Raw genomic sequence first — 23088 nt, 5'->3', positions numbered from 1 at the left:
AGACTGTTAAGGACTTTATGGCCCCATAGTTTTGGCCAACTGCACCCCTGCTGCTTGGCTAACTAGATACAAAGTAATTTTCTGGTTGATTTTCATTTAAGTGAAAAGTGAAAGGCCTCCCCACTCCCCCAGCAATTTCCTCTTTGTGGTACATTTTTTTAAAATACAGAAGAAAAAGAATATTTAGTTATGATTTAAAATTTATTAAACTTTTAGTATTTAAAAGAAAAACTTAATAATAATGTTTGCATATATTCTACTTATTTTCTGTTTATTTATTTACTTTTTTTCCAGTAGCATCTTGATAATCAGTCAATCCCTAATTCCTGATTTCTGGGTTATTAAAATTTATTACAAGTTATTTTAATACCTTCCAATTCAGATTACATATTACATACACATGATGCTTGGAATTTAAAGTGGGAGAATTTTTTTTCTTACTTACTAGGGTTTATTAAATGTAAATAAATTGCTGAGAATGATAGCCATTGTTATAATAAGATAGAAAGAAAACTCACAAGACTCAAGTGAACTTGGCTTCATGGTTGACTACCTTTTATGTTTTCAGTGTTAAGGCAGCTTATTAAAATTGATGTTTTTCTTTCAGTAAATATCTGGTGACATTCAAATTTGATAATTAAAATCCAGAGTCACTTAAGAAAGAATGCCTGCTTTTAGTTTCATAATAACAATACTCCCACAAAGAAGGTTGATGAATGATGTCTTTCAAGTGGCAGATTTGTTATTTAGTTAGATAAAGCTCCTTTAGCCGTTTCTTACAAAACTAAATTAAAGTCTGTTTATAAAACAGACAAGCTACAGTGATGATCCTATAGCCTAAGGAATGCTTGGAAATCTAGCCCAAGAAAAGGTTTATTTCTCAGTGATTTAACAAAGAACTAGCATTTCCAGGAATCTAAACAGATTAGCATTCATTGCTAATTGGGGAGAGTGTAAGATAGTACTCATGTGTGATTGTTTTGAAGTAGAGTACTTTGTAAGTATTCAGTTGTCTAAATCCAGTTTTAATATTAAGCCTTTGTGTCTTTAAACTCATTGAGCATGAATTCTTTTTAGAGTATACATTTATATATCAATTGTTACGTGTGCTAATTATATCAGTATATATATGAAGTCATTAAAAAATGCCCTTTGTAGTGTAAATAATAGAAGTTGAGCCGTAGATAATGTAGGGTATTATTGAAATGGCATTATTTGAACTTGTGGTCATGTGATTATAATATACCACTTTCACTGTCATCACAAATATGTGGCTGTGTTAATTTTCCCAGGCTGCCATGACAGAGTGCCACAAGCTCCGGGCTTCAAGAGCATTTTATTTTTTCATAGTTCTGGAAGCTGGAAGTCTGAAATGCAGGTCCCAGCAGGCTGTGCTTCTCCTGAATCCTTTAGGGAGGGATGCTTCCATGCCTCTTTCAGCTTCTGGGAGTCACAGGTACTCCTTGGCTTGTGACAGCCCAATTCCAATCTCGGCCTCTGTTAAGGTATGACAGTTTCCTCAGTGTCCAGATTGATGTCAGGATTTCAGTCATGTTGAATGAAGGCCTGCCTTCAAGAGCCCATCTTAATTCATTATATCTGCAAAGACACCATTTCCAAATAAAGTCCCATTCCCAGGTAGCATTGAGGTGTGAACTTGAGCATTTATGAGTATATTTAGGCAATATAGTTCAATCCATAACAATGACAAATATGAAACTGTAAGATCTATACTAAGGAGGGCAAGGAAGTTGAAAATCACTGAAGCATATGCCATGAGAATATGAAACACTTTGGTTGGGAGAATTTTTAATGGTAAACAAAATTGTACTTAAAGCTGTTTTTTCAAAGGCCTGTAGCTCAATTTTTGCCATTTTTTCAGATTTATAATAAGATCCATTATATACTTACTTATTAACTTTTATTTTCTATTGAAAGACATGTTATATTCAACATTTATCATTAATGGCTATTCATGTATATTGACAAATGAATTTATAAATACTGTTAAAATCTTATTGATTTCAATGTATAAAATCCCATCTCCCTTTAGAAATTATTAATAATATAAATGTGTGTTTAATTGAAAGTTATAATATTGAGACTCCCCCTTTTGTTACTTTATTTGATAGTAAACTGCAGAATTAATTAAAATAGTTAATTATGACTTATCATCATCAAATCTGTTTACAGAGTTTTCTCTATTGCAGGTAAAAAGAGACAGGAAGTGTTTTCCATTTTTGGTGACATAGAGACAGCTATACCACATTCATTTTGTTTCTTTAATATTAAAATATGAAATATTATAGTATGATTTCAATTTAGATTTTAGGAATCAGCTTAGTAATTGTACTCTAAATGAGGATAAATGTTTCTACAAGTGGCATCCTGAGTGGCTTAAACCAAGGATAAGCACACTGTTCAGAGTAGGATAGTAAAATATTTTAGACTTTGCCAGATGGTCAAGTCAACATTTGGAGTCAGAAAGCCTATACAGTCCATAAGTTAACTGGCATGGCTGGGTCCTGAAAAAAACTTTATTTACAAAAAATTTCCAGGGTAAATTTGGCCTGTGGGCCGTAGTTTTCAACTCTGGGCTTAAATCCTAATTTCATTATTGTACAGTAAAAAATTTGAAGTATTTTACCAACATAGACTGCATATTAAGTTGCAACAATACCAAATGAACAGTAGTATGTGGATGTTGGGATACATGTTTTCCAGCCGTGCTGTCAGAGACCTAGGCTCTTTCTGACGTTGTAATTCCTTTCCACTGCCCTTGGACTGAGCCTCATCTCTGTGTAGTTCCTGCTGCAGCTGCAGACAGAAGACAGGGGAAGACAGCCCCAGATGTCTTCTCTTGCGTCAAAAACCTGTCCCAGAGTCTTTCTGCACACTTGCTTGCTCCATCACATTTCTTGTAAGTCTCCTTAGTCCACTGGATCACCCCTAGTTATAAAGTTGGTACCATATTAAAAAAAATAAATTTCATCCTCCATAATAGATGAAGGAAAGGGAGAAAAGGGAGTCAAAAATGGTATTTAGTTATTCTACAGTATCTGACAAAACAGACAACCAAATATATACAAACTTATTTAAAGCTATCTTAGAGTGTGCAGCCTGTTTAGTAATATAATCAAAAACTGTGAAGACTCTGAAGTTTATCTGCTGCATTTTCACAGATGCTAGCATAAGGCGGGAGAATCTTTGATCAGGGAAAAAGGAATGTTGATTAATCTCAGTAGTGACATTAGGTATGCATGGTGTCATTGTGCCAGGTCCTGACTCCCAGTTCTCACAGGATAGGACCCCTGCAAGGACATTGGTTTGTGTTCTAGAAGAACCCCAAACATTAGGAACCTAAATTTTTATAAAGGGCAGTGAAGGTGCCTGGCATCTTGCCCTGGAAGGAGACATTATTGTCGTGGTCCGTATACTTCTCTTTCTTTGAGAGAGAGGCACTGTCTTGACCATCATCCCTGTTTGCTGTACTTCCCTGTTTTCTAAGTCCCATAGGCACTGCAGTATTTCTGGTCACAAGATGCGCAGTAATGTGAAAGACTCAGAGAATTTTCACACAAAATATGTGTTTGGTTTTTAGAAAGTATTCATTGTGTCTTTTTTGTTTTCAAAAGATTTAATTATTTATTTGAAAGAGTTACAGAGAAAGAGAGGGAGACAGAGTGAGATCTTCTGTCTTTTGGTTCACTCCCCAAATGGCTGCAATGGCCATAGTTGGGCCTCTCCAGAGCCAGGATCTGGGAAGTTATTCTGGGTCTTCCTCATGGGTGCAGAGGCCCAAGCACTTGGATCATCCTCCTTTGCTTTCCTAGACACATTAGCAGGGTGCTGAATCAGAAGGGGAAGCCAGGGCTTGAACCTGTCGCCATAGGGGATGTCGGAGCACCTGCCACCCACAAGACGGGCCCCTATTTTGTCTTAATTTTTGGGTTTTGAATGTTACTTAAGACTAAAGATGTGATACTATTTCACATCATTAATGAAATGAAAATATTAGGCTATGCCATTTTTATTTATAATTATGTACACATATGGGAAATAGACATCTATGAGAAATAATTGTCCAGAATAATACTGGAAATTTTAAGGTAAGCCTTTTGTATTCTTGTTGGCTTTTGCCAGGGGATCCCAATACAATCCCATCAAGGTGGCATGTACCAATGCTATCTCACTAGTCCAGGTGATCAATTTCAGTTCACAATTGATCACACTGATAGGTCTAATAGTCAAAGGGATCACACAAACAAGACTAGTGTCTGCTAATACTAACTGATAGAATCAAAAAGGGAGAGAACCATCCAACATGGGAAGCGGGATATACAGCAGACTCATAGAATGGCAGATGTCCTAAATAGCACTCTGACCTCAGAATCAGCCCTTAAGGCATTCAGAGCTGGCTGAAGAGCCCATGAGAGTATTTTAGGCATGGAAAGCCAAGACATTCTGGCAAAAAAACAAAAAAACAAAAACAAACAAACAAACAAACCAAAACCTAAATGAAAGATCTCTGTGAGTGAGATCCCAGTGGAAAGAACGGGGCCATCAAAGAAGGAGGTTCCTTTCTCTGAAGGGAGGAGAGAACTTCCACTTTGACTGTTACCCTGTCGGAATAAGATCGAAGTCGGTGAACTCAAAAGGCTTCTATAGCCTTGGCAACTCATGACTAGAGCCTCGGGAGATTACTGATGTCATAAGCAAGAGTGTCAAATTGTTAAGTCAACAACAGGAGTCACTGTATACTTACTTCTCATGTGGGATCTGTCCTTAATGTGTTGTCCAATGTGAAGTAATGCTATAACTAGTACTGAAACTGTATTTTACACTTTGTGTTTCTGTGTGGGTGCAAACTGATGAAATCTTTACTTAATATATACTGAATCGATCTTTTGTATATAAATAGAATTGAAAATGAATCTTGATGTGAATGGAATGGGAGAAGGAGCGGGAGATAGGGAGGGGTGTGAGTGGGAGGGAAATTATGGGGTGGGGGGAGCCATTGTAATCCATAAGCTGTACTTTGGAAATTTATATTTACTAAATAAAAAATAAATTAAAAAAATTAAAAGAATAAATTATACTGAGTGATTCATTTCAAACTTGTTATCCCTTAGAAGACTATTATTGTGTCTTCTTGTTTTTTCATTAATACTTCATTCTATTTTAAGTGTTGATTTGATAAATGAATGGCTTTACTATGTAAAGCAGGCTGAAATTGTGCAAGAATCATGACATGATCATCTTTGTTATCAATGTCTGATCCTCAGTATCCAATCCCATTTTCTGTAAGGATAAGGTAAATGGACTGGGGATTACATGGCTCGAGGGGGTGTGTAAATGTGTTTCTAAGTGATGTCTCATTGAGAATTGACATATTTGACCCTGCAGCTGTTGGCATGTAAAGGATGTGAAGATTGTAGTACTTTTCTCAACTTTGTTTCAGAACTCATTTGAACAGTTAGCACATTCCAAGCTTGTGAAAGAAAGCTATTTCTTGTCTTCATTAAACCAGTATTAATATTATGTGTCAACTAGTCAGTCAGTACAGCCTTTTTTTTTTTTTTAATGGGCCAGCTTGTATTCATTAATTAAATTTAGAAAGACTATTGAAAGCTTTTGGCACATTTCAACAAGCATTTCAGAGATCAATCCATATTCAAACCGTAGCTGTGTGTGTGTATGGGAGGGAGGTTTCCTGTGACATTTTAAGCTTTTAATTAGGCTAGATGAGCACATATTGTCTCCTTTAAGGAAAGAATAAAGTTTATATAGATTATTTCCCCTGAATTATATTAATGAAAGCAGAATATCACAAATTCTGAAAACTCTTTAAAATTTTGTTGTAAAATTTTATTATGAGACATATCCATTTCCTACGACTGTAACAGCATATGGAGCTGTCCAACTTATTTATTCTTTTTCTAGAAATTTCAAACTGTAATTTGACCAGATATTTCTATAGCGGTTACCTGGATCTTACTTATCTGGTTAAAACAAATTTGTACAAAGTCAAGTCCTAGTAAATAGCAAGCTCTCCTTACCAAGTATTGTGTGAAATTTTTTCTTGAATAAATCTAATTTTAATTTGTTTTCTTCATGAATGTATATGTAAAAATTGAGTTTTTATAAAGCATTTGAAGTCTTGAGGTTGATCATGTGTCATTATTCTTTTTCCCATGATAACAGTATTTGGCAAAGTATACCCTGAGGGCCAAATCCAACCTGTGCTTCTTTCTATAAGTAAATTTTCAGTGGCACACAGCCATGGCCTTTCATCTGGCTCCAGTGAACAGCCACAGAGACTGTGTGGCCCACAAAGGTGAAAATACTTACCTTTTGGAGCTTTTATCAGGAAAGTTTGCTGACTCCTGCTGTGTTGATAAAATCTTCCACAGCAGTCTGAGAACTTAGCATTTTTAGACTTAAATATTTTCTTCTTTTTGCTGTTTTTTTTCCCTCTATTTCTGCCAGTGATGCTGGATAGATTACTGATCATTCTGATCTTTTAAAGTAATAAAATATTAATAGTAGGTAGTCAATGATTGATAGCAAAAGCCTCATTAGACATTTCTTATCTGGTTGCCACTAATGTCTGCCAGGCATTAATCTAGTGACTGCTCTACATATCTCATGAATGAAATCTGTTCTAATCCTCTAAAATGTTTTAAGAACAGATCTCCAGACTTTATAAAACATGCTGAATTTACCAGTTGGAATTGGTGCATCTGTGTATTTTTCAACCTTTTTTTTTTTTTTTTAAGAGTACCCTAGCTATTTCTGGTTTCTTACTTCCCCTTAGAATCTCCATGAGTCAAATCATCACATTTTATGTGTAATGTTACCAAGGTCTATTATGATGCATAGGTGGGAATAGAATTCTGGGTCTGTTCGGAACTCTTTTGACATTACCAAGCGACCCTTATCACTGCTGTAGGAATCTACTCCCAGTCATCAGTCACCTAGAGAAACCCCAAGAAGTGTAAGTTTCCTAAAGCCTTTCAGAGTATGTATAAAAAAGATAGATTAAAATTCTCTTTTAATCTTAAGATTAGCCTTATCACTGTTCTTAGCATTTGCCTTTGCATGCTGGCCTTTCCCCTACCATTTCTCCTTTAGTTTCCTGTCTCCCCCCATTTATGCAGAAACTCTTTTCTATTTTTGTTAGCAAGTTCTCACTCTGCCTTCATCTCTGCTTTGGTTCAGTATTTTCTGTTTACTTTAGTGAAGACTTCTCATGGCAATGCCTTTATATTCTAATATTTCTTTTCTAAAAATAATAAGGCATATGATTTTAAATGGCTCATTGTAAATTTTATTTTTTTATTAGAAGATTTTTTTAAAAAATATTTGATGCCCCTTGGAAAGCAGCAAAATATGGCCCAAGAATATGGGCCCCTGCCACTTACATGGGGGACCTTTATTGGGGAGTTCCTGGCTCCTTGCTTCACTCTGGCCCAGATCTGGCTATTTGGGAGATTTGGGGAATGAACCAGCAGATTGAAGATCCTTAAGATCCTTCTCTTTTTCTCTCTGGATCCTCCCTCCTTCTGTCACTTTGCCTTTCAAATAAATAAATAAAACATTTAAAAATATTTATTTATTTGAGAGGCAGAATTACAGAGAGAGAGACAGAGAGACAGAGAGAAAGGTCTGCCATTTGGTTCACTCCCAAAATGACCTCCACTTCTGGAGCTGGGCCGACCCGAAGCCAAGATCTTCCTCCGGGTCTCCTATGTGGGTGCAGGAACCCAATTACTTCGGCCATCTTCCACTGCTTTCCCAGGCCATCAGCAGGGAGCTGGATTTGAATTGGGGCAGCCAGGACTCAAATCAGTGCCAACATAGTATGTTGGTGCTGCAGGCAGAAGCTTTACTATTATACCGCAGTGCTGGCTCCCAAATAAATAAATCTTTGAAACATTTGAGAGACAGAGATAGCTCCCATCTGCTGGTTCACCCCCCAAATGCCCTTAATTTCTAGGTCAGTGTTGGGGCTGAAGCAAGTAGCTGTTAACTTGAGCCGTCACCTCTTCCTCCCAGGGTCTGGATGGCAGGAAATTTGAATCGGCAGCCAGAGGTGGGAATTGAACCCAGGCACCATGCTATGGACATCAGCTTTTTGATTGCTATGCTAACCATCAGTTCTTCATTGTAAATATTTTAAAAGCAAAAGTCACTTTTCTCTGTATTTACCACTGTATGTAGAGCAGTGCTTTATACTTGGCCAACACTGAAATGTGTAATTATTATTCCAGAAGTACTGTTGGATTATTTGGGAATCTTTACTTGCTTCTTGATTTTGAAGTACCAAGCCCTAGGCAAATGGGAAAGGAAAATTTGACACTGGCAAGTGGCAAAATATCTATAGCCTAGCTTTTAGAATTTGTAGGTTAATTCTGAAAATGTCAGCTTCTTCAGATTTGACAGTGAGTGTTAGTGGTTTCAGAAATAAAAAAATGCCTATAAGCATAGTAATACCATTTATTATAGAGTAATTGGATTTTAAAGAATTTTTTCATTCTTTGTGTATACAAAATATGTCTAATATAATATTCTTGGCAAAACTCATGAAATGACTGCAATTTGGAAGAAGCCCTTCTTTCATGGTGTCTTAGCATCTGCCCTTAGTACCTGTAAGATAAATCCCTAAAAAAATGCATTGCTTCTCCATTCTGTTTCCATAAAATATATGTAGTAATGAGCATATTTCATAGCTTTCTTATTGACTTATTAGTCTCTATCTGAGCTCCAAAAAATGTTTTCACTTCCTCTTACTCTTATTTCAACATTTCTTCAAAGACTGTTTTTGTTTTTGTACTGTGTTGTATTTTGATTCTGAATACACAAGACTTCGGCAGCTGGGGAATCCTCCAAAAGTCTATGCTTTCGACATGAATGGTCCAGTTTCATTTGGTATGTATTATTGATAGAAGTACTTATTCCCTTCCTAACTTGCTGTGCAGCAGATGGTCGTTACATCATCTGACTCTTGAGAGTGTACAAACACGCTTGCACAAATAAAAAAGTCTTGTTCTGGGAACCATCTTGTGTTCTTGTGATGGAGTTCCTTGATCAGAATTTTTTTTTAACTTTAATATTAGTTTTCAAATTTTTGTTGTTGTTTTTGTGTATATATGTTCACTTAGCTATCATTTCTATTTTTTTTTCTTAAAAATGGAGGATTAGGTTTAGTATCTATGTTCTTTCATTTTCTCTCTTTTTTTTTATGTGCGCATATAAACTGTGAAGGACATCTGAGACAGTCTGAATATGTTGCAGGCACTTTTACAGAAAGGAATTGCTGTTTTTTTCTATCCACCATGCAGAAACAAAACAGAGGCATGTGTGTTCTCCCTGTGTTATTGTTGTGCCCCCTCACATAGCTGTTGGGATTTGTCAGCAGTTTGTTTTGACTCACTGTACCAGGGTGGGTGGTGTGTTTTGTAAGTTAACTAGTGTGCGATGTCAGAAATCTCTACTTTACCACTTCACTTGGCCATGATCCCTCCATTTAAGAAACAGTCACATTTGCTCTATTTCTCAGGTTATATTTTTGGTACTGAAACTTGATCTTAAGTAGTTGCCAAATAGGTTTTCTCTTCATATGACCCTAGGGTCTAAACCTAGCCCTTGAGATACATATTTTTTCTTGTTGCATATTGCCACCATGGTGTGTTCATGGTATTTTCCCGAACTAATTTGGGAGTCTACTTGGATTGTGCTTTCTAGTTTATCTTTCTAGTTTCTCTGATATGATAAAATTGAATTTTATTATCATGAGATTGGGGACACTCCCAGGTCCAAATTTCACTTCTCAGGAGGTCATTTTACTCACAGATAACTTCATTTGATTCAGTGGGAGGAAGTCTGTGGTAGGTCTGTCTTAAGGAGCAGAAGGGGGGGCCCTGAACTTGATTGAGAGCCTCTCTTGGTTTCAGAAGCCATTAGTAAAGAGAAGATGTCCTAGACAAACCTGTCTTGACCTTTTTACTGTTTCCTAAGAGAAATGGCACCCCTGGGATTTGTGCTGCATGATAGTTTTCCCGCAACTTTGTCAAGACGTTAAGGTTGAGAAGTAAAGCTTTATAGATGAGACACAAAAGGCAAACAATATTTATCTCTAATCACCCAAGATAGCTATTATATTTAAAGGTCAATGTAGATGTCTTGTGTCCTAGATAACTTTCCATTATCTAACTGTATTTACTTCCTCTACTATATATGTGGCATCATCCAGTAGCAAGTTTAATTCTTCGTTGTATGCATTTAATATAAACTGTCATTTATATGGGCTTAAAATAACTAGAAAGTCTAAATAACTACAGTTCTTTTAGCAACTTTGGTACTTGACATTTAAGAGAGAGACAGGTGACAAGTAAACAAGGTGAGCTCAGGATTTTATTTGCTGTACTACAATCTCAAACTACTGTAAAGAATTTTAATTAGATGTTATTTTAGAAGGTTTCCAATTCACTGCAAGTCATTGAAGCTTAGACAGAGGCAGAATGTACACCAAGTATTGTGATATATTAACAATTTTCTGCACTTAGTTGAGCTTGAACCAGGAGGCTCCATTTTTAAGAGTATAAACATTTTACTGAGTCTCTGTGTGCCTTGGAGTAAATCTTGTTTTCCTATTTAATTTTAGATAATACTGTTGTAAATTTCTGTTTGAGGATCTGAATCAAGTAGGTCGAATTTTAAAGATAAAAAAAATTTTTTTCCTGGTGCCTTATCCTCTCCTTCTCCCGAGCTCATTTCTGTTTTTTGTTACAGTTATTATTTCTGATTTCCCACAACTGCACTGAGCATTTCAAAACCGTGAAAGAGTAGCTGCTAAATATTTTTCAAAATTTAGTTCCTTAATTTTAAAAAAATTTTTTTTTCTGAAGTAATACAGCAAAATTATTTTTTTTCAAAATGAATAGTTTTAAGAGCTACTGATGGAAATAAATTCACATATGAAGTCTTCTTGGGGTATTCTTTGTAAAATTACTTAACACTTTTTACCTGTAAAAATCTTGAAAGAATTTGGAATAGTAATTGCATTTATCATTAATAAAAAAGATTCTTGTAAAATGGCTTGTGTTATAGTTCATGGAGGTAAACAAGCTATATATGAAAGGGAGACTGTCCTTCAGTTGCCAAATGTTGCATAGGTTGTGCACTTCATTACCTCTGGGATAGCAGGTATTCATAGTTTAATTGGTGAACAAAAAAGACTAATAATGAAAGGAGTCCTGTTCATTATTTTTTTCCCCTTTCAAGATTTCAGTATTTCCGAAGAACGAAGAGCATCTGGTGATATGACAGTAGTAAAGTTTTAATTGAAAATCACTTTGTTTAATTGGTATAAACTTAGAAAAAATAAGATTAGAATTTTGAAAAAGACCTATATGTGGCCTTTTTGTAAAATAAATATTTATTTATTTATTTGAGAGGCAAAGTTACAGAAGGAGGGAGAGACAGAGAGAGAGATCTTTCAACTGTTGGTTCACTCCCCAAGTGGCTGCAATGACTCAGGCTGGGCCGATCTGAAGCCAGGGGTCAGGAGCTTCTTCTGGGTCTCCCACGTGGTACAGGGGCCCAAGGACTTAAACCATCTTCTGCTGCTTTCCCAGGTGCATTAGTAAGGAGTTGGATTGGAAAGGGAGCAGCTGAGACTTGAACCACTGCTCACATGGGATGCTGGCACAAGAGGCAGCGGCTTTACCCACTCAGCACTGGCCCCATGGCGTTTATTTTTTTTAAGGCTGTCTTTTTGTTATTGTTGTTTTCTTTTGGGGTTTAAACATCTTACACAGTACATTTTATGTTAAAATTTATTATAAATAGAATATTATAGAATATTATAAAAATATTATGTAATGTTCCCCATTTACTTAGGGACATTCATTACTTAATGGTGAGAATAAGTTCTTTTTTTTTTTTTTTTTTTTTTTTTTTTTTTTGACAGGCAGAGTGGACAGTGAGAGAGAGAGAGACAGAGAGAAAGGTCTTCCTTTTGCCGTTGGTTCACCCTCCAATGGCTGCCACGGCTGGTGCGTCACGGCTGGTGCTGGCGCAACGCACTGATCCGAAGCCAGGAGCCAGGTGCTTCCCCTGGTCTCCCATGGGGTGCAGGACCCAAGGACTTGGGCCATCCTCCACTGCACTCCCGGGCCATAGCAGAGAGCTGGCCTGGAAGAGGGGCAACCGGGACAGAATCCGGCTTCCTGACCGGGACTAGAACCCGGTGTGCCGGCGCCGCAAGGTGGAGGATTAGCCTATTGAGCCGCGGCGCTGGCCACGAGAATAAGTTCTGTTAAATACCTTTTTGGGTGATTTTACCATTGTGCAAATATCATAGAGTCTGCTTACACAAACCTAGTTGGCAGAGATCAGTCACTCGAGGTGGCCTCAGAAATGCATGTTGTGGCATAAGGGGTTGGACCACCACCTGTGGCACTGGCATCCCATATGGGTGCCAATTCAAGTCCCAGCTGCCACACTTCCAATCCAGCTGCCTGTTAATGGCCTTGGAAAGCAGAAGGAGATAGCCCAAGTAACTGGGTCCCTACTCCTATGTGGGAGACCTGGATGAAGTTCCTGACTTCAACCTGGTCAAGCCTTGGCCGTTGTGGCCATTTTCGGAGTGAGCCAGTGGATGGAGAATCTCTCTGTCTCTCTCTCTCCTTCTCTGTTACTATGACTCTAAAATGGGTAAGATAAATCTTTAAAGAAAAAAGAGAGAGATGCAATAAACATGATATTTATGAGACTGTGACTGACATAACCTGGCATACTGTTTTGCAGTAACCTTTTTTTATAACTAAGACTATATCCTAAAATAATAATACACATTAACTGGCAACACAGTTTATATTATCACTATCAAATATTATGTACTGTACATAATTGCGTGTAGTATACTTTTATATGACAGACAAGGGAGTAAGCTTGTTTACGCCAGCATTGCCCAAACATGTGAGTTATGTGTTGCACAGACTGCTAGAATGTCACTAGATGACAGGAATTTTTTTAACTCCATTATGACCTTAGGAGACTGCTGTCATACATGGGATGTGTCATTGCCTGAAACCTTCTGTGATTCGTAACTGCCTGTTAATCTTCTGGTTTCTCTACAGTTGTTAGAAATATAATTGTGCTTCTTTTAGTTCTTTTATTGGTTTAAGTAGCAGTTAATGTTGTTTAATTGCTCCCTGCTACGTGCAACTATATAGGAAGTATCTTCTTGGATTCTGAATGAATGCTCAGTATACTGGGAGTCTTTACAATTATTACGCCACATGAAGTGAATAGGATAAAAGAAGAGTAGGCTAGACCTTCCTCATGTGATGTGCACTTTTGTGATCAGAGTTTAACCATGTCCTTGTTATTTTGTTTATGCATTTTTGAACTCGTTTTCATGTACAGTGAAGAAGGTTTTGTTTTTATTTTTATTTTTAGCTTCTTTGCTGTGCTGTATTTTTAAGTTGACAGGATTATATGTGTCTGTGATATATCACATGTTTTGGTTCTACAAGGATACTTGTGGAATGGCTAAATTAAGCCAATAAATATTTCCATTATCTTGCATACTTTTTTTCTAGTGGAAAACACTTAAAATATAATTGTTAGCAATTTTAAATACACAATAACTTGTCTTTAACTTTAGTCACTGTGTTGTACAGTGGCTCTGTTGAACTTTTCTAACTAAAATGATGTATTCTTTGATCAGTGTCTCTACAGGCACTTCTCTCTACTTCTATGCCCTGCCCCTTAAAGATGTTTTGATTTATATATAGTTTTAAAGATATTGTGTTAATGATTCTTTTGCAATAAAAATTAATAAGACAAAAAGGAGCTATTTAGTGAGAATTTGGGGGGAGATAGGTTAATTCTGCACTTGGCAACCACAAAAAATAATTACTTTCAGGTTTTTTTAATTGAAAATTTCTTTAGTTAACAAGTTCTAATTAATTTGTGATACTGGTCCTTAGTGATTTTTTGAATTATCTCAGAGGAAACTATTATATAATGTAGAGCATTTTCAGTAAAAAATAAATTAAAATTTCTAGAGAGAGAGAGAGAGACAAGATCCATCCACATCCATTGTTTCACTCTTCAAAAGCCTACAGCAGCTAGAGACTGAAGCTGAGAGAGACATGTGGGTCATGGGAACCCAGTTGTATGAGCCATCACTGCTGCTTCCCAGGGTGTCTGTTGGCAGGAAACTGGAATGGGATGCCCAAACTGGAAGTTGAACACAGGTACACTCGTGTGAGCCATAGGTGTCCTAACTGGTGTCTTAACTTCTTGGTTGAAACCCACTCCAGAATTTCATTTTTAAATTGATACTGCTCTAAGACTTCCAAAAGTCCGGCGCCGTGGCTCAATAGGCTAATCCTCCACCTTGCGGCGCCAGCACACCGGGTTCTAGTCCCGGTCAGGAAGCCGGATTCTGTCCCGGTTGCCCCTCTTCCAGGCCAGCTCTCTGCTGTGGCCCAGGAAGGCAGTGGAGGATGGCCCAAGTGCTTGGGCCCTGCACCCCATGGGAGACCAGGAGAAACACCTGGCTCCTGGCTTTGGATCAGTGCGATGCGCCAGCTGCAGCGCGCTGGCCGTGGCAGCCATTGGAGGGTGAACCAACGGCAAAAGGAAGACCTTTCTCTCTGTCTCTCTCTCTCTCACTGTCCACTCTGCTTGTCAAAAAAAAAAAAAAAAAAAGCAGTCTAAATTATTGAATAACTTAATATTGAATAATTTAATAAATGAAATTAATGGCATTAACTGATTTAAAAGAGAAGCATGTTACATTTTTGAAGTTTCCATGAATAATAAAAATTTTTTTGAATTATAAGGAACATAGTTAGGAATGCGAGTCTTGCTTAAAGTCAGAACTAATCTCAAACATTTATGCTTATAATACCCCTAAATATGTAAAATAAACCTTAATAGCATTTTGTACCAAAAAAACTAAACTGTGTGAAGAAATCCAAATGAAAACCAAATGAATTGTAAAAATTAAGTCACTAATGTTTGTTTTATGTTAAAGTCTTTGGTTTTTTTCTTTAATTTTAACTGGTCATGGAAATTAATGTACCTGTCTCAGAGGAAGCTATTCAGTTTTATTTCACTATTTTGCTTGAGGCGAGTTTCTGGAATGTTCTCTAGAATCGATTGTGGTTACTGGTTACAATCTGAGTTGTATTATTTGCTGTCTTCAAACCCATCCTGATTATTCAAGATCATGAATGGAAATGAATTGAAATGAATGGAAACTATGATGTCTAAGACAAAAAGCATTATTTGTTCATATGAAGGTGTTTGACTTATTTTTCTCTATATTCTTCCTTTCTCACCCATTTAAAGGCTTGTTCAGATGTTCATGCTCCAGCTACTCATCATTTTTCAGTTTTCAGACGTTCAATACCTTCTAATCTGCAGCTTTACTTGTGAGATTTTTTTTCAGCTTTCCAACTCTTGCACATCCTTCAGATTAAAACTTAAATGTCAGTGACTCAGAGAGGTCTTCCTTGACCAATCATTCTAAATTTTTCCACACATTAATTTCTTGTGGTACTGTGTTCTGTTCATTCCTAAGCCTGTTGCAATGTGCAATTCTTTTCTTTAATATTCTCACCCAAGTTCCTGCCACAGTTTCTACAGAGTAGGCATCAATTTTTATGTAGTGAAGGAATTTGGGATGAGTATACAGTAATCTCAAGCTGTGTCTTAATGAATCATAAAACTTGGAGAATTTTAAATCCATATATGGACAGGACATTTATGAATGTAGTAGAGTATTAGTAAGCCTATAAGCCTATAAACCAGTACTTTTCCTGTTGCTGTTTCACAACGTGCAAAACTAGGTAATTTTTAAAGAAAAAAGGTTTATTTGGGTAACAGATCTTAAAATGCAAGATGAGGTGATTACATTTGCTTGGCTTCTGATGAGGCCCTCTTGTTGCTGCTTGAATGGCAGCCAAGCTGAGGGCAAGCAGGCAGATGTGGAAGATTTAACCTGAAAGAGAAGGCTGAGCAAGATGAACTTTATGTGTAACAGTATGCCCTTGCAGTAACTAACCTGGTCCCACAAGAGCAGGAACACACTCTGTCAAGAGTGCATTAGTTTAATCATGAGGGCTCTGCCCTCATGAGCCAGAAACCTCCCACTCGGCTCCACTTCCCAGTACTGCTGCATTGTGGAACTGAACCTCACCGTAAGTTCAGACTGTTGCAGGAGATGTTGTTGATTTGTTTTTGTTTGTTGAATTTTGTTTTCTTTCTGTGGCTGCAACGACAAATTTAATTAAATTGCACTTGTTAATCTGATATGGTCCAGAGGTATTTCACTTAGTCAGTTATGGATTATATATTCATGTGACATTTTAGAAAAGGAAGGAAAAAAGCTTTGTAGCCACATGCATCACTCTTTTGCCTGCTGATCCATAATTAGAACCAGTGTCTAAAGTCTTTTTTGCATAGAATGGAAACCTCAGAATTAAAAGTGAAATCATTTTTCACATACTGAATTATTTGTTGGATGTTTACTGCCCCAAATTAGCATTCCTGAAAGCTTCACTGAGAAGTATAAAACTTGAACATGATGCATCCAAATTAAAATTCTTCTTCGTGAAAATTAAAGCAAAATGTTAAAATCTCTATGACACATGTGCTAGCTTTTCTTGGTTGTAAGTGTAAGTTAATGAACATAGTATGGAAACAGGAATTTTTGTGTGGTGTACATCTCTTTTCATGAAATTGATGAATGATAGTGAGGCATTGCCATTTGCTTTCTTGAAAGAATTGTCATCGTTTCTTTGATATTCATCATCCCAACTTATAACAAATTTTAATTATTTCTAATTATATCAAGTTGAAACTGCTATGACTAGCTTTTAGACGTCAGCCTAATTTTCCTAACCATATTTTCTACCCCTATTGAATTACTTTGCATTCCATACTATATTTTCCCGCCTAGTGGCTTTGTTTATTTGGTTCTTTGAAATGGAAATAATTAGAACAAAAATAATGTTACTCCTCTGTTCTTACTCTTGAATTATAATATTTCAACTCTAGCCTCACTTGTCTAATTTCACTTCCTGGATAGTGCCAAACTATTTTCCACCTGTTGCCTCTTCAGATTTCTTCCCTTTCCTGAAAAGTCTTTAATTTTATTCTTACATTATGGATGTAGCAAATATCTAACTAAGCTTAAGTATCACCTCCTTACATGGGTCTTTGACTGCTCTATCCAATAAGTTGTCACAGTATTTCTAATGTTTGTAATTTTTTTTCCTTTTCTCGCTTATTACCCATCTTTCAAAGTATAATTGAAGTTTTTATTTTGAAACATTTGCCTTGAGCTTTTTTGAGTTTTTACAATTTGTTGAAACCCTGTAGTCAGTGAGTTAGAAGCACAGTGCTTTCTTGACCTTTCAGATTCCCATGTCTGGCTGAGGGTTGCTTAGGGGCCTCAGGACTCACAGGGGCCACCTTGGGGTCGGGCAAAACATCTAGTAGGGAAATATAATAAGGCTAATGCTTGGGTAGGACTAGCTGGAGTCAGGGCAAGGATGTCATGGAAAATTTTTTAGAGGGGTAGGAAGTGTGCGTGAAGCTCAGAGGTGTGTGAAAACGTGTGGGTCCTGTGTCTCAGCAGGTAAGAGCTGGGGGATTTTGGTTTTCTTTTTTTCTCTTGTGACTTTTTGGCCCCGAGCATTGTTACGTTTGTGATCTGCAGTAGGGGCAATGTATATTGGAAAAAATAAAATAAGAAAGGAAGTTACTCTTACACTATACCAGACTACTTCGTATTTAAATGACAGAAGGTTTGCCTTTTGGATCTTTCACATGCCAGCTTTCTCATCAGTGAAATCCTCCTCATTTTGAAGTTTGGTGCTTTCCGTATTTTGGTGGTTGCCACATTTTATCCTTGTAGTAGCCCACAAGCCAAATGTACAACAAGCAGCCAACTGATAGCTGAATATACGAATCGACCTACTTCTTTCTCTTTGAGAGCAGAGTTTGGCTTTTAAATCTGACCACTTTTCTTCTGTGCCCTAAATGAAGTTGTAGTAGACCTTCTGCTTCAGCTTGGGCTTCTCAGGTGGAGAGCATTCCATCACTGTGGGTGTGTCTTAACCGTAGCCTTGCCTCTGAAATATACAGTCAGAGCTTTTACTGTTTGGTAACTTTAAAACTTACCCTTACACTACAGGTATTCGGTTTGATTATATATTTATGTTTTAGAAGCAGATTTTGAGAGAAAAAGATGGTCTTTCAAAACGAAGAACCTACTTTTCATCTCTGCTGAGTTTCACAGCTAAATCTGATCTTTCTTGTTATATGATACTTTGTAAGACTGATCCTGCATCAAGGCTACCAACACTTCCTGTAACAGAAGAAAAACATTCAGATCCTTGTAAAGCTGAGTCAGGGGAAAGTATTGTGTACAGCAGTGAAGTCTTTGATAGGGAGTATTTCTTCCTCTAGAAAATTAAGTAAAAGAATGTGTATGTCTGTCATAAACTGTGGGCAACCATGTGAGGCAGTGTAGGGCACCTATTCAATAGCTTGATTTAAGAGGCTTTTCCTATCATAATTCATAGGATTTGTAAGATAATGATACCATAGAAAGTCTTGGAAGTTGTTTTCCTGTTGACTGTAATGCATTACTTTGGTGTCAGGGAGAGGTAAAAAGTGCAGTTGTAACTGTACACATTCTCTCTTCTTTGCTCTCTGACTTGTTTTTTTTTTTAACATATAAGGCATTAGAGTTCCCCAGAGTAAAAGTTCTTGTGATGAGACAATTAAAATATGCCTGGTAGTGGGAATTTCTGGGTTTACAGGTGAGTTAACTACATATAAAATGAGATGTCCTTTTAAACTGAAGACTGCATTTCAGGGGCTGGTTTGAGTTTATAGGGAGTTTGATTCCTGCCTCTGGCTGTTCACTTCAGCTTCCTGCCAGTGGAGACTCTGGGAGGCAGCAGTGATAGTTTAGGTAGTTGGGTTCTTCCCACCCAAATGGGAGACTTGCATTGCATTCCTGGCTCCTGGCTCCAGCCATGCCCCAGTCTCAGCTGTTGTGAGCATTTGGGGAGTGAACCAGTGGATGAGAGCTCTGTCACCATTTCTCTGCCTCTGAAATTAAAAACAAAAATTATTTGCATTTCTTATAATACTTTAAACAGTGGGATTTGCATTTACAGTTAAACAATTAACTGTGAATATGAGTAAATGTCTCAAAATACCATTTTCTTTTTAAAACTTTGCAATATTCTTTTTTTAAAAAATGATTTATTTGTTTATTTGAAAGGCAGATTTGCAGAGAGGCAGAGGTAGAGAGAGAGAGAGAGAGAGAGAGAGAGAGGTCTTCCATCTGCTTGTTCACTTTCCAGATGGCCACAACGGCCAGAGCTGCGCCGATCTGAAACCAGGAGCCAGGAGTTCCTCCAGATTGCCCACGCAGGTGCAGGGGCCCAAGGACTTGGGACATCTTCTATGGCTTTCCCAGGCCCTGGCAGAGAGCTGGATGGGAAATGGAGCAGCCAGGACTCAAACCGGCATCCATATGGGATGCTGGCACTGCAGGTAGTGGCTTTACGCACTGTGCCTCAGCGTCGGCCCCAAAACTTTACACTAAAGTAAGTGATACGGCATTTTTAAATTAAAATGAATATTAATTAACTTTGAAATAATTTATTCTTTGGCACTGTGGGTCGTCCTAAAGATAATTGTAATGCTAGTCAAGTGACAGAGACCTAGGAATTAAAAAATTATTTAAAATTTTTGATGAACATGAAATACTTAACATGTTTTTTGGATGTATAATCTTCTGGTTAAGCAGATATATACCAGGCTGACATTGTGGCATAGCAGGTTAAGCTGCTGCCTACAATGCTGGCATCTCATATGGCTGCTGATTCAAGTCCTGGCTGTTCCACTTCTGATCCAGCTCCCTGCTATTGCACTCGGGAAAGCAATGGAAAATAGACCAAGTATTTGGACCCCAGCACGCAAATGGGAGACCCAGATGAAGCTCCTAGCTTTAGCCTGGCCCAGCCAGCCCTGGCCATTGCAGCCATTGGGGAGTGAACAAGTAGAGGGAACATCTCTCTCTCTCTCTTTGTAACTCTGTTACTAGATAGATAGATAAATAGATAGATAGATATAGCTATAGATATAGATAGATATACCAACAGATGTATACTGTGTAAACCAATCAAATGAGGCAAGTAGCATTGTATTTACTTATCATTTCTTTGTGTTTAGAAGCATCCCAGCTCCTCTTTAGAACTAGGTGTCAGTGATACAGCTGTGGACATATTCCGTAGATAAGGAGAAGAGAAAGACAAATTTGACTTTAGGAGATTTTCTTTCAGATCCTAGAGATAACTTGTATGTGGAAAAGGATCTTCTGTCTTCACTGTGACAAAACATCTTTACAAAAAGTCAGCAGTATTCATTACACTTACTTCACATGTGTGTGTATTTTGACATAAGCTACAATGCCAGATCAGAATAGTAACCTATTTCCTAATATAGATATATTTTATAAGTTACATAAATCTGGTGTTTGAAATACTATTTTTTTTCATTGCATTAGAAAGTATCTCTTTAGCAGTTACTAATAGGGAAAAGAAGAGAAAACAAACTGATTGTTACTGAAATTGCTTTTTATGTCCAGGAAGACTATAATTAACAAAGAACTGCAGTGAGTTGTATTTGTTAAGTTTTTCTGGTCTAGAAATGAGGCACAGAAGTCCTTAGAAGCTTCTGTTCCATTGTGGTTGAAATGTTTTCTCACCTTCTTGAACTGCCTCATTACTGCTGATGTAGGTGGTATGTTGAAATGTCCCTAGAGAAAGTTGTGTAAAACTTCCTTTGACCTTTCTGGAGTCACAGCTAAACTACTTTAGACCTGCAGATACTATGTTTTTAACATCAGTAAGTTGTGTTCAAAAAAGAAAGTTTAGTTTCAGAAATATTTTATCTTTTGGATATAATCATCTATTATAAATTGATAAATATTTGCCAGTAGTTTTTTAAAAAAATAGTATTTCACATAATTCTATATTTAACGTATCTTTGTATCTAAATATTTTCTCCTCTAGAGAAGGGCGGTAATTCAAAACTGTTGCTTTGCTTAATCTGCTGAAAGAAACATTTAATACCTTAAAATCATTTTGTAGTTTCTATTATTGTCTGTGCTAAAGACTGGCCAGTTGTCTTCAAAACTGGTTTTGCTCATTTTCTCTCATAGCATATTCTCCTATTTTTTATCCACCCGTAACAAAGATAGTAGTTCCTGGGCTCACATTGAACTGATGTGACCCTATGAGTAAGTTTTGACTGATTGGATATGAATAAAAGTGAGCTGTGCACTGTTGGGTCCTGCTCTTAAGGGCAGGCCACATGCCCTCCTCCTTCCCTTTTTCCTGCTCTCTGTTGGCTAGACTGGAAAGATGATTCTGAGTCATCCCGGTCACGTGGAGCAGGGTGGTGGTTTAAGGATGACCAAAGGTCAGCGGAACTTGAAGAGTAAAGGGGACTGTGTCTGACTACCTCATAGACTGGAGCTCTGTACTTTGAACAAGAAGGAAAGGAACATCCGTGTAAGCCGGTATTACCCTCTGTCCTCACACACAGCAGAAACTCTGTGCCAAAGTCCATCACCCTTGCTGGCAGTCTACACCACTTCTACTATACTTTTTTTAGGTGAAATTTCAGACTTGCATACTAATATGTGAAGGCATTGTCATTTATTAACCATACTTTGCTTAGTTAAAAGCATGCACTGAATTCATGCTAATAATGTTCTTTAATAGTATATAATAATTTAGGGACATGTGGTACAGTTAATTGACGTTAAGCCATGCAGTAACTGTCTTTGTTTCTGTTGTAATTTATGATTGATTGAGGGTAACACAGGATGCTGTGCTTTGATAGTCCCAATTTCCCGGGTAGTCTTTTTGTGTGCCCTGTTGTACCTCCTTTCTTTGTATTCTTCTCCCATATCTTTCCCTTCTCCTTCTGCCTTTGGCTGCTGCCTGGCAGGTGCTTGTCAACTCTGCCTGGCTAGTTTCCCTGCTCACAGACCCTCATAAGTACTAGCTGTCTGACATTGGTCCTGAACACACACACATGAGATGAAATTGAGTTATTTGCTTGGGGAGTTTGTGGGCTTATATTATAATGGATGGGAAAATGCCAAGTACTTTGCAACCTTTTAGACTCAAAGTAATACCACTTACAAGAAATTGTGAATGTTGTGGGAACCGACTTCTGTGTGGGAGATGAGTACTAGGAAAAAAGAAGTTTCATAGTGATGAATGAGAAATTTTCAGAGAGCATTGTTTGGTTTGTCATTTTCAGTACAAAAGGCAACTAACGTCATCACACTGGGGACCGGATACAGCTACACTGAATGACAGTGTTTGGTCCCACATTCTTTAGTTATAGTGAAATACTATACTCTTAGCAGAATAATTGTAAACTGTGAGTGAAGCTCTTGGTTCGGAGAAGTTGAAAGAAGGGCTATCTTTTGTTACGGGGGTGATACATATTCTTCTATTGGTATCTTTTTAAGCTCTGTTATTTATAGCTTGCCAAATTCTGTCACATTCTGTATGCTCAGCTATGATTGCATATACATACCAGGCATCTTACATTTAAAAGAAAACTGGAGAGCGAACACCCATGGTCATCCTTGCCTGTGATTCATTGCCACTTTAAAATTCATTTTCTGTATATACTGGTGGGAACGTAGAGGGGGCGTTTCCTTCATATCAGTACAGAAAACCCTCTCATGCTCTTGATCTGGAAGCAGTGTTAGAAGCCTCTTAGTTCATTGAGGTCAATTGTGTACCATTGCTCCTCTGTTTATTTTCAAAAGCTTCTCTCATGGCTTCCATGACCTTCTAACTCCATTATAATGCACATCCTTGTGGATGTCAGTAAGAGCCTTCACAGCACATCCCAGCATTTGAAGGACACCGTTTCCTACAGTCTTTTCCCACTGTTTTCTTCATTTTAGGCAACTCTTATACCCACATAGTTGGCATCACTGTCAGGAAACTT

The 23088-nt window shown here is 37.4% G+C and overlaps 1 protein-coding gene across 14 annotated transcripts in view; it reads left to right on the top strand.

Annotated features, from left to right (window-relative positions):
* CBLB (Cbl proto-oncogene B) overlaps positions 1–23088 on the top strand; it is a 234635-nt gene that overhangs the window by 25198 nt on the left and 186349 nt on the right. The window contains exon 1 of one of the 14 annotated variants that reach the window (XM_051819106.2): positions 6974–6997. The exons of the other annotated variants lie outside the window; for them this stretch is intronic. The gene's annotated coding sequence lies outside the window, so the exon portion shown is untranslated. Of the gene's footprint in view, positions 1–6973; positions 6998–23088 lie in introns of those variants that run through there. 14 annotated transcript variants of the gene reach the window in all.

This window comes from Oryctolagus cuniculus, chromosome 4, assembly GCF_964237555.1.
Source record: "Oryctolagus cuniculus chromosome 4, mOryCun1.1, whole genome shotgun sequence".
Taxonomy (NCBI): domain Eukaryota; kingdom Metazoa; phylum Chordata; class Mammalia; order Lagomorpha; family Leporidae; genus Oryctolagus; species Oryctolagus cuniculus.
Note: the sequence above shows the minus strand (reverse complement) of the source record. Positions and strands in the feature narration are given on the sequence as shown.